Here is an 8,571-nt window from a genome sequence, read left to right as displayed (position 1 = left end):
TAGAATTTTAACAAAAGGCTCTTATAAGCCCTGGGGAGCCCCTCCAGCACACTGAATTGCAAAGATTTTAGGTATGTAGTGTAGTTGTAGCTTTGTTGGTCCCAGGATTTAGAGAGACAAAGTGGGTGAGGTAATATCTTTTATCAAACCAACTTCTGTTTCTGTTTTGAGGTGGCTTGAAAGTTGGTCTCTTTCATCAACAGAAGTTGGTCCGATAAAAGATATTACCTCACCCACCTTGTCTCTGTAAATAGAAGTATCAGTTGAATAAGCCATCATTTTTTTGCAAATTCACACTGGCTATGCAGCTGTTCAACTCATGCTGCACATTAAAAACAAACAAACAAAAAACTACAAGCTAATCAATTACTGTAAATAGTATTTTAAGAACCTCACAAATATTCTGTAGAAGTTGTAATATCTACAGACAAATAGCAAAACTTCCTACCATTTTCCTCAGGAAATTTTCACTGGCTCTTTATTATTACTCTGCTGATTACACTGAGTTTATCCAAATGTGTCTTAAGGCCCAATCCTGCAAGGGGTAAGGCACTACCTATGATGAGGTCCTGAGTGCCCTCAACTACCATTTATTTCAGTGTGTATTGAAAGTGCTCTCCACCTTGCTGGATCAGGCCCTTAACCAACCTTTCATAATATCTAAGATCTTTCATAACTTCTAATCTTTCATAACTCCTAAACGCTGGCCAATTCCTCTCACATACCTCTTTGTCTACGCACATTACTCTTATTTAAGCATGTCAGCACAAATAGTTTCATTTTGACTGGATCTGAAATACTGCTGTTTTATCGGGTAGTTCATTATTTGTGTGAATGCTCATCATCTTAGATTAGCTGCTCTTACAGGTCACTCTTCCTCCAGAGTCGCATAAGGGTCGTGCAGCTTCTTTCTTTTAGAAAATGAACGTCTGGTGAAGTGAAAACTTGTAACTCCTGACCTAAGTAGAAAAGAGACTGTAATTGTAGATCTCTCTCTCTCTCTTCCAGGAAGTAAAGCCTTAATTGATAATAGTTGTTGTTCAATTAGACGTGGTATTCTTTGTTTCCTGTTCTAACCAGTTGTGCAGCATTAATCAATGCCAATGTTCTCTATGCCATCTGAAGTGGACTATCGTAGCCCTCTCAGTTGTACAGTACAGAAAGGAGGGTCACCCAAAGGTGAAACAGCTATAACTGAAATTAATTTAATTACTCCTCAGCCCCAACTTTGCCATGTCCCTGTTTCACAGTAACTGTACACTGCAACAGATTTTACTGCATTGGTGCAGTTATCACACAGAGAATCCAACATCCAATATCCCTTCAGAAATCAGCATGAAATATATGGGAATCATCATGTAAAATTCCCGGTCACTTCATAGGTTTAATGGATGATCTCTTAGTGGGAAACTAAATGGGAAAGCAAACTACTAAAAGCAGGACTATTAATCCCTCAGTGCAAAAGAGCACTTCCCTAGCATCACAGCTAGTGACTTTCTCCATTGTTATTAAATAGGGTGACCAGACAGCACGTGTGAAAAATCGGGACAGGGGGTGTGGGGTAATAGGAGCCTACATAAGAAAAAGACCCCAAAATCGGGACTGTCCCTATATAATCAGGAAATCTGGTCACCCTATTATTAAAGCACTTCAGGGTGGTCCCTTACAGATGCTCTTTTATCTACCATGGGATTAGTCATATGAAAATTTTCGTTACTTTTTCTAGCCATTGTTACTAAAGCTTTGATGAGTGTATTGTTCTTATTAAAGATGAGGTTTGTAACTGGGGTGCTTGCAGTTGAGAGCACTGTTCCCTCTAAGCTGTGCACGTGTGCAGGCGCATGCAGATCTTAAACCCCGCGCGCACGGTGAAACACCGCATGCACAACAATTTGCACAAAAGACATTTTTTGCGCACACGGCCTGTCAAAAATTAGAGGGAACGTTGTTTGAGAGATGTTCTGGATAATAAGGCTTTTAACATGCAACCAACTGTGTTAAAATGCTCACTTGAAATTACAATGATAGTTTTTAATACCTTATAAAAAGAATGTTTAGGGCCAGATTTTGGCTTTTCCTGTTGGGTGTGGAAGAGGAAGAGGTAAATTACAAGGAGATTTGCTTGACTATCACACCTCTAGAGGAATTGTGGAGATATCAACAAGAGACCCATTGTTTATACTCCCTGCTCACAAGCAAAGAGGTATTCATAGCCCAACCAGTGGCTCTTCGCCTACTTCTACACTAAAGTTACACTAACTGGAGTGCATGCATACACCCTCCACTTAAAGTGTGTTCACTTCCCCAGCGCTCACAGATATATTCTGATTGCCTCTGCAGGCTGACAGAATGCTCCAGGGAACTACTCCTGGTGCAGTGTTCTCCCTAATGCTGCAAATTAGTCACAATCTAGTCTTAAACATTTAGGGCAGAATTCTGCTCTCAGATCTATTCTGGGAGCTCCTCGTACATATAGAGAGATCAGAATATTGGATTCAAGATCTGCCAGGCAGCTCTGATGGCAGAATTGTACCCTTCACTATTTTCTACCCCAGACATAAAAAAAATATAAAATTAACCCTGCTATAGGAGTGGGAGAGCAGCCTCTGCCCTGGGAAAAGGCACAGGGTGTTTGCCCCAGGGCAGTCTGCAAAGCAGGCAGCTGGAAGCACTGGGACTCCAGCAGCAGGGAAGGAGAAGCAGTCCCACGTAGCAGGGGAGGGTGGAGGGTGGGGGAGCCTCAGCCCACAGCCAGCTGCCCTGCTGCTCCCTCCCCCCATGCTGCATGGACACTCAGGTGAGTGCTGCCACCACGGTGAGCTCCTGCCTCCTTGCTGCTTGGCCTCCTGGCGAGAGGTGGCCAAAGTCCTTTCCCAGAGTCTGCAGCAGCCATTCTGGATGGGTCCCTTCAGAACATTTAACTGTTGCTAAATGTTGCTGAAATCTGTGTGTGGGGAGGCATATGACCCCAATGTGCCCCCACCCATGCGTCACCTAATAATGTGGAGGATCTTGTGGGAGCCAAAGAAAATCATAAATCAAATTGGCTCTCTATTCCTGGTGCCCCCTAATCTTGGTAATGTAGCTCAGATGGACTTCCCCAATGTGGCTGCCTGATACCCCTTTAAAGGGAGGTTTCCCTCTGTAGAAAGGCTCTGTGGACTAGGTAATTCAGCCTCAGACTGGGAATGTATTATCTTCCCCAGGTAATCTCTGTGGGTCTTGGGGGGAGGGCTTGGGGTGGGCAATGTTTGTTTTCCTTGTCCTTGCCCTAACAAATGCAGGGTTGTCCATAGTCTGCTTACTCCTTGTCCTTCTCCCTGCATGGAGCTCAACCTTTTGAAGAACCCTTTGCAGAATCCTAATTTATTCAGGCCTAATTTAATGGTGTCCAGTTCACAAATTAATTCCAGTTCTGCAGTTTCACATCCCCTCTGCCATGTACATTGGTCAAACCAGACAGTCTCTACGCAAAAGAATAAATGGACACAAATCTGACATCAGGAATTATAACATTCAAAAACCAGTCAGAGAACACTTCAATCTCCCTGGTCACTCAATAACAGAACTAAAAGTAGCAATTCTTCAACAAAAAAACTTCAAAAACAGACTCCAACATGAAACTGCAGATCTGGAATTAATTTGCAAACTAGACACCATTAAATTAGGCCTGAATAAAGACTGAGAGTGGTTGGGTTATTACAAAACCTGATTTCCCCCATACTAGTTTCCTCCTACTGTTACTCACACCTTCTTGTCAACTGTTTGAAATGGCCTACTCTCATTACCACTTCAAAAGTAATTTTTCCTCCCTCGGTATCCTACTGTTAATTGAATTGCCTAGTTAGACTGACCTCCTACTTGGTAAGGCAACTCCCATCTGTTTATGTGCTGTGTATTTATACCTGTGACTGTATTTTCCACTTCATGCATCTGATGAAGTTGGTTATAGCCCATGAAAGCTTATGCTCAAATAAATTTATTAGTCTCTAACATCTTTATGCTCTCCCTCCCAATATCTAGTTGATAGTACTCACCCTCTTAACTAAGTTCTGATCTTTTGTTTTACATTTGCCTTTTTTGTGGTGGTTGCACCAGGCACACACTGAGAGAAAGCATTTTGCATGACAATATAATTTATTTCTTATTTCTGCGATCAGATATACTTTAAATATTATTTTGTGTACCTTATTCAGTGCAGATTCTCAATAAAATGAGAAATAAACAAAACAAAACTATATATTGTTGTGGCCCAGTCCTGCCCACTGGAGACAATGGCAAAACTTTCATTAAGTTCAAAGGCAGAAGACTCTGGTCTTTATAGTGGTTTGTGTTGCAGCTCCTTTGTGTGGAGTGGACACACAAAGATAGGGGAAGAGAGTGTAGTACTTTTGAAAAGGTGATGGACTGATAACACTGGAAACTGAAGTAGTTTATCTGCAGAACAGCCACTACACTGACAGCAGTAGTAAAATCTCTCCACACTTCTCTGCCCTCCTAAGCTCTACTTTTTCCTCTTACCACCGCTCTAGTTCATTGTGTTATTTTTCTTCTGCTGTTACAGATTGTCAGCTGACAGGAACGTAGGAACTGCTATGTTGGATCAGACCAGTGGTCTATCTTATCGACTATCTTGTCTCTGACAGTGGCCTGTAAAAGCTACTTCTGAGGACTGTGCTGCAGTAGACAGTTATGAGAAAATCTGTCCTCAGGGAAAGTTTCCTTCTGGTCTCCAACAGATATATGTTGACCTAAGCCCTAAAGCATTAGGGTTTATATCCCCTCCAAAGTTTATTTGTTTTTAATAATTACTATTATAACTTTGGCTATTGTTATCCATGAAAATGTCTACTCCTTTTTTGAATCCTGGGAAGCACGTGGCCTCAACAGTATACTGTGGCAATGAGTTTCACAGTCAAATTTGCATTGTGTGAAAAACTATTGCCTTTTATCAGCTTTGAGTATTCTAGATTTCAATTTAATTGACTCTCTCTCCCCTTGCTCTTCTTCTTATGAAAAGGGATGAATAGAAGTTCCTCTTTTACCTTCTGTATACTATCTAGGACATTTTGCATACCCTTTTATTTGTTTCCTGTCTAAGATGAACAGTCTCAGGGTATATGAACACTAAGGATCCTGTCTACATAGTTAGGCTGGAATAGCCCCTTAAGTGTAGATGCTGCCTACACCGACAGGAGTTTTTCTGTTGATGTAGGAATACCACTGCTCTGAATGACATTATCTACATTGACATAAGCACTTTTCTGTTGATGTACAGTAGAACCTCAGTTACAATTGACCGGTCAACCACACACGTCATTTGGAACATGAAGTACACAATCAGGCAGCAGCTGAGACAAAACAAGAAAAGCAAATACAGTACAGTGCTGTGTTAAATGTAAACTACTAAAAAAATCAAGGGAATGTTTTAAAAAAAAGATTTGACATGGTAAGGAAACTGTTTCTGTGCTTGTTTCATTTAAATTAAGATGGTTAAAAGAAGCATTTTTCTTCTGCATAGTAAAGTTCCAAAGCTGTATTAAGTCAATATTCAGTTGTAAACTTTTGAAAGAGCAACCATAACATTTTGTTTAGAGTTATGAATATTTCAGAGTCATGAACAACCTCTATTCCCCAGGTGTTCGTAATTCTGAGGTTCTACTGTAGCTGTGTCTACACTGGGATTTTTGTTGGCATAGCTATGTTGGTCAAAGGTGTGTTTTTTTCACACCCTGACTGATGTAGCTATGCCAGCATAACTTTCAAGTGTAGACCATGTTGCCATCTTTTCAGTCTTTCTTCACTGAAGAGGTTTTTTTTTTTAATACCCCTAATCATTCTTGTCACCCATCTCTGAACTGTTATACCATCGTATTTCTGTTATATCTTTTTTGAGACCAGGACTGAAAAACAGTATTGCACTCACCTGCCCACTCCCTCTTCACTGTTGGTAACATGTGTCCTAATCCCAGACAATCCTAATCCCCACTTCACCCACTATTATCTCTGCCCCTCTTCCCCATCTTCTTACTCTACTCTCTCTAACCTGATTCCCCTCTCCCTCTTCCTTTCATCTGCTCCTTCAGGAATGTTCAACTGAGCTAAAAAACAAAATAAAGTGATACCATCAAGACAAATAGATAATGAACCCAGCAATCTTCTTATTGTAACCCTCATCCTCCCATTCCTCTTTTCTCCTTCCTGTATTGTGTGGTATTCTCACTCATGGTATCATGTCTAAAATTAGATGCATCTCCCTTATTTGGCCTCTAAAGTATCTAGCATACTTAAACACTCTAAAAATAGTAATAGTAATGTGCACCCACTCTGTCTTGAAGAGAACCACTGAAGACTGAGAGAGTTTTTCAGTCTCCAGGATCTGTTTAATTATTTGTCTCTCTATTGAGACTGCCACAAAAGGTAAGAAATACTACAATTTGTGATGGAGGCTTTTATGATGTGGACACATCTCAGCAGGAAAACTGATGGACAACACCTCACTCATTTCTCATAGGCCATTGAACTGCCAGCTGATGGTAACAACTTCTGGGCAGTAGCTATCTGTTTCCCCCCTCTTGTTCTTGATAATCCACGACAGTGAACCATGCTTAAAACACAGAAGAAATTGAGTAGTAAATACATTCCTCAAGCTGATTGTGCACAAAGGAGAAAAATAAGGTTTGGAAACATGGTCTGGAGAAGAACCTATTGCAGATGAGGCAACAATTTCACTGCATATGATTTACAAATTGGAAAAGATTCCTGACTTTAAAAAACTGACTGGTACTTTCTGATTCCAGGCTCAGAAATTGAAAGACAATAAAGATTGAGGAGACATCTGTGTTACAGATGGGAATCAGATTAAAGAAGTGAGGTGGAATTAGTATGGGGGAAGATCAGAGTTTGATGGATTGTTACAGGAGCATGTGAATTTTAAAAAGAGAATTTAATCCCTGGATAATCAATCTCATTCTCATAAAGATATTAGGGCAGTCTATGGGTGAAAAGGACACAGTCTCATCCTTTAATCTTTGTGAAAAATGGCTACACTTGAAGTATTATAGGTTGCATCAAACTAATCCTTTGCCCAGAACTCTTCTGACATAAGAAATCAATGGTGCTACTCCAGAAATATGGCTGAAAACAAAAATGCTATGGGTCGTATTCACTGTTGGCATAAACAGATGCAAATCCACTGAAGTCAATACAATTTATCCATGTATGTCAGCATTGAATTTGACCCGCTGTTCATATCAAGCTTAATTAGAAACAAAGAAATGGAGATAAAAATGTTTGTCAAGCAACTGACTAATAGGGTAGGGGAAAATATTTCTTTATGACTTTCTAACAATGAAAAGTAAATATCACAATGGCATTTGAGATGTTTACTATTACAGATAGTAGTACAGATCTGTGCCAGTAATGTATGCTGTTAACATGCCTTGGATGAGAATATTTTCCAGTTAAAAAAAAAATGAGACTTTCAATATTTACTATAACCTGTGGCATGCAAATACACTTCTTAAATATAAGCAAACATTTTCAACAGGCTATACTAGTTTTGGGTGCCCACGCTGAGATACCTTGGGCCTGATTTTCAGAGGTGTGCACCTGCAGCTCCCACTGACTTCATTTGGGACTCCCTAAAAATTGAGTTACCCAAAATCAATATCCACTTTTGCAAATATTGACCTTAGTGTGTGTGATGGGACAAATATCCTGCTATTCCTGTCTAACTTCCAGCTTTTTGCAAGGATTTGGGGGGATTTTTCAGGCCCGCAGGACCGGTGCTAGTTTAAGCAAATTTGGACCCCTTCCACAGGCAATGCCCAAAATCCAGTTGTCACATTCCAGGATGCAGTCCAGACCAGTAAGAGATTGAGTCACCACCTGCCCCAGAACCTTCAGTGCCTCAGTGTTTTGCTTTTGTAGCTCCCACCCTGGGCAACTCACAAACAGCATAATAGCATGTAGGTCAAACTCTGGTGTCTGTGTATAATACACCCCTGACCCAGCAGTTCTCATCTCAGCAGCCCGTCAGTCACACTCTGGTTTCCACCAGCTTTGGTTACTACTTGCAGGATGGCCCCCACACACTTCCAATCTCGAATTTCTCTCAAAATATATGTTCTGCATTGTTCAGCCATTTCCTGGGTAGTTCAGATATTAGAGGTCCGTTGCCCCTGTAAAGGGTCAGTATGCAACAGTTTGCTACTTTTACTGGAGCTATCCAAACAGTTCAGTTTAAACACACTTTATTAGCTTTGATTAAAAAAAATCAAATTTATTTAACTACAATGAGGAGATTTCAAGTGAATACAAGGTATTAAAGTCAGAAATGGATACAAGAGAAATAATGATAAAACGCTTTCTAGTAGCTAAATCTTAAGCTAGACTTGGTGCAAGGTAGTATCCTTACCACAGGTTCTCAGCAACAGTGCTGACCAAATTTTCAGGTCAGGAACTCCCCCAAAGTCAAAGACCTATTTCCTTTGTCTTCTTAGGTGGGTGAGAGAGAAATTGGGAGAGAAGTCTTGGAGTGTTTTTGCCCCTTCCTTATAGTCTAGTAAC

Source organism: Lepidochelys olivacea (assembly GCF_965140295.1).
Source record: "Lepidochelys olivacea isolate rLepOli2 genome assembly, chromosome: 2".
Lineage (NCBI taxonomy): Eukaryota > Metazoa > Chordata > Testudines > Cheloniidae > Lepidochelys > Lepidochelys olivacea.
Note: the sequence above shows the minus strand (reverse complement) of the source record.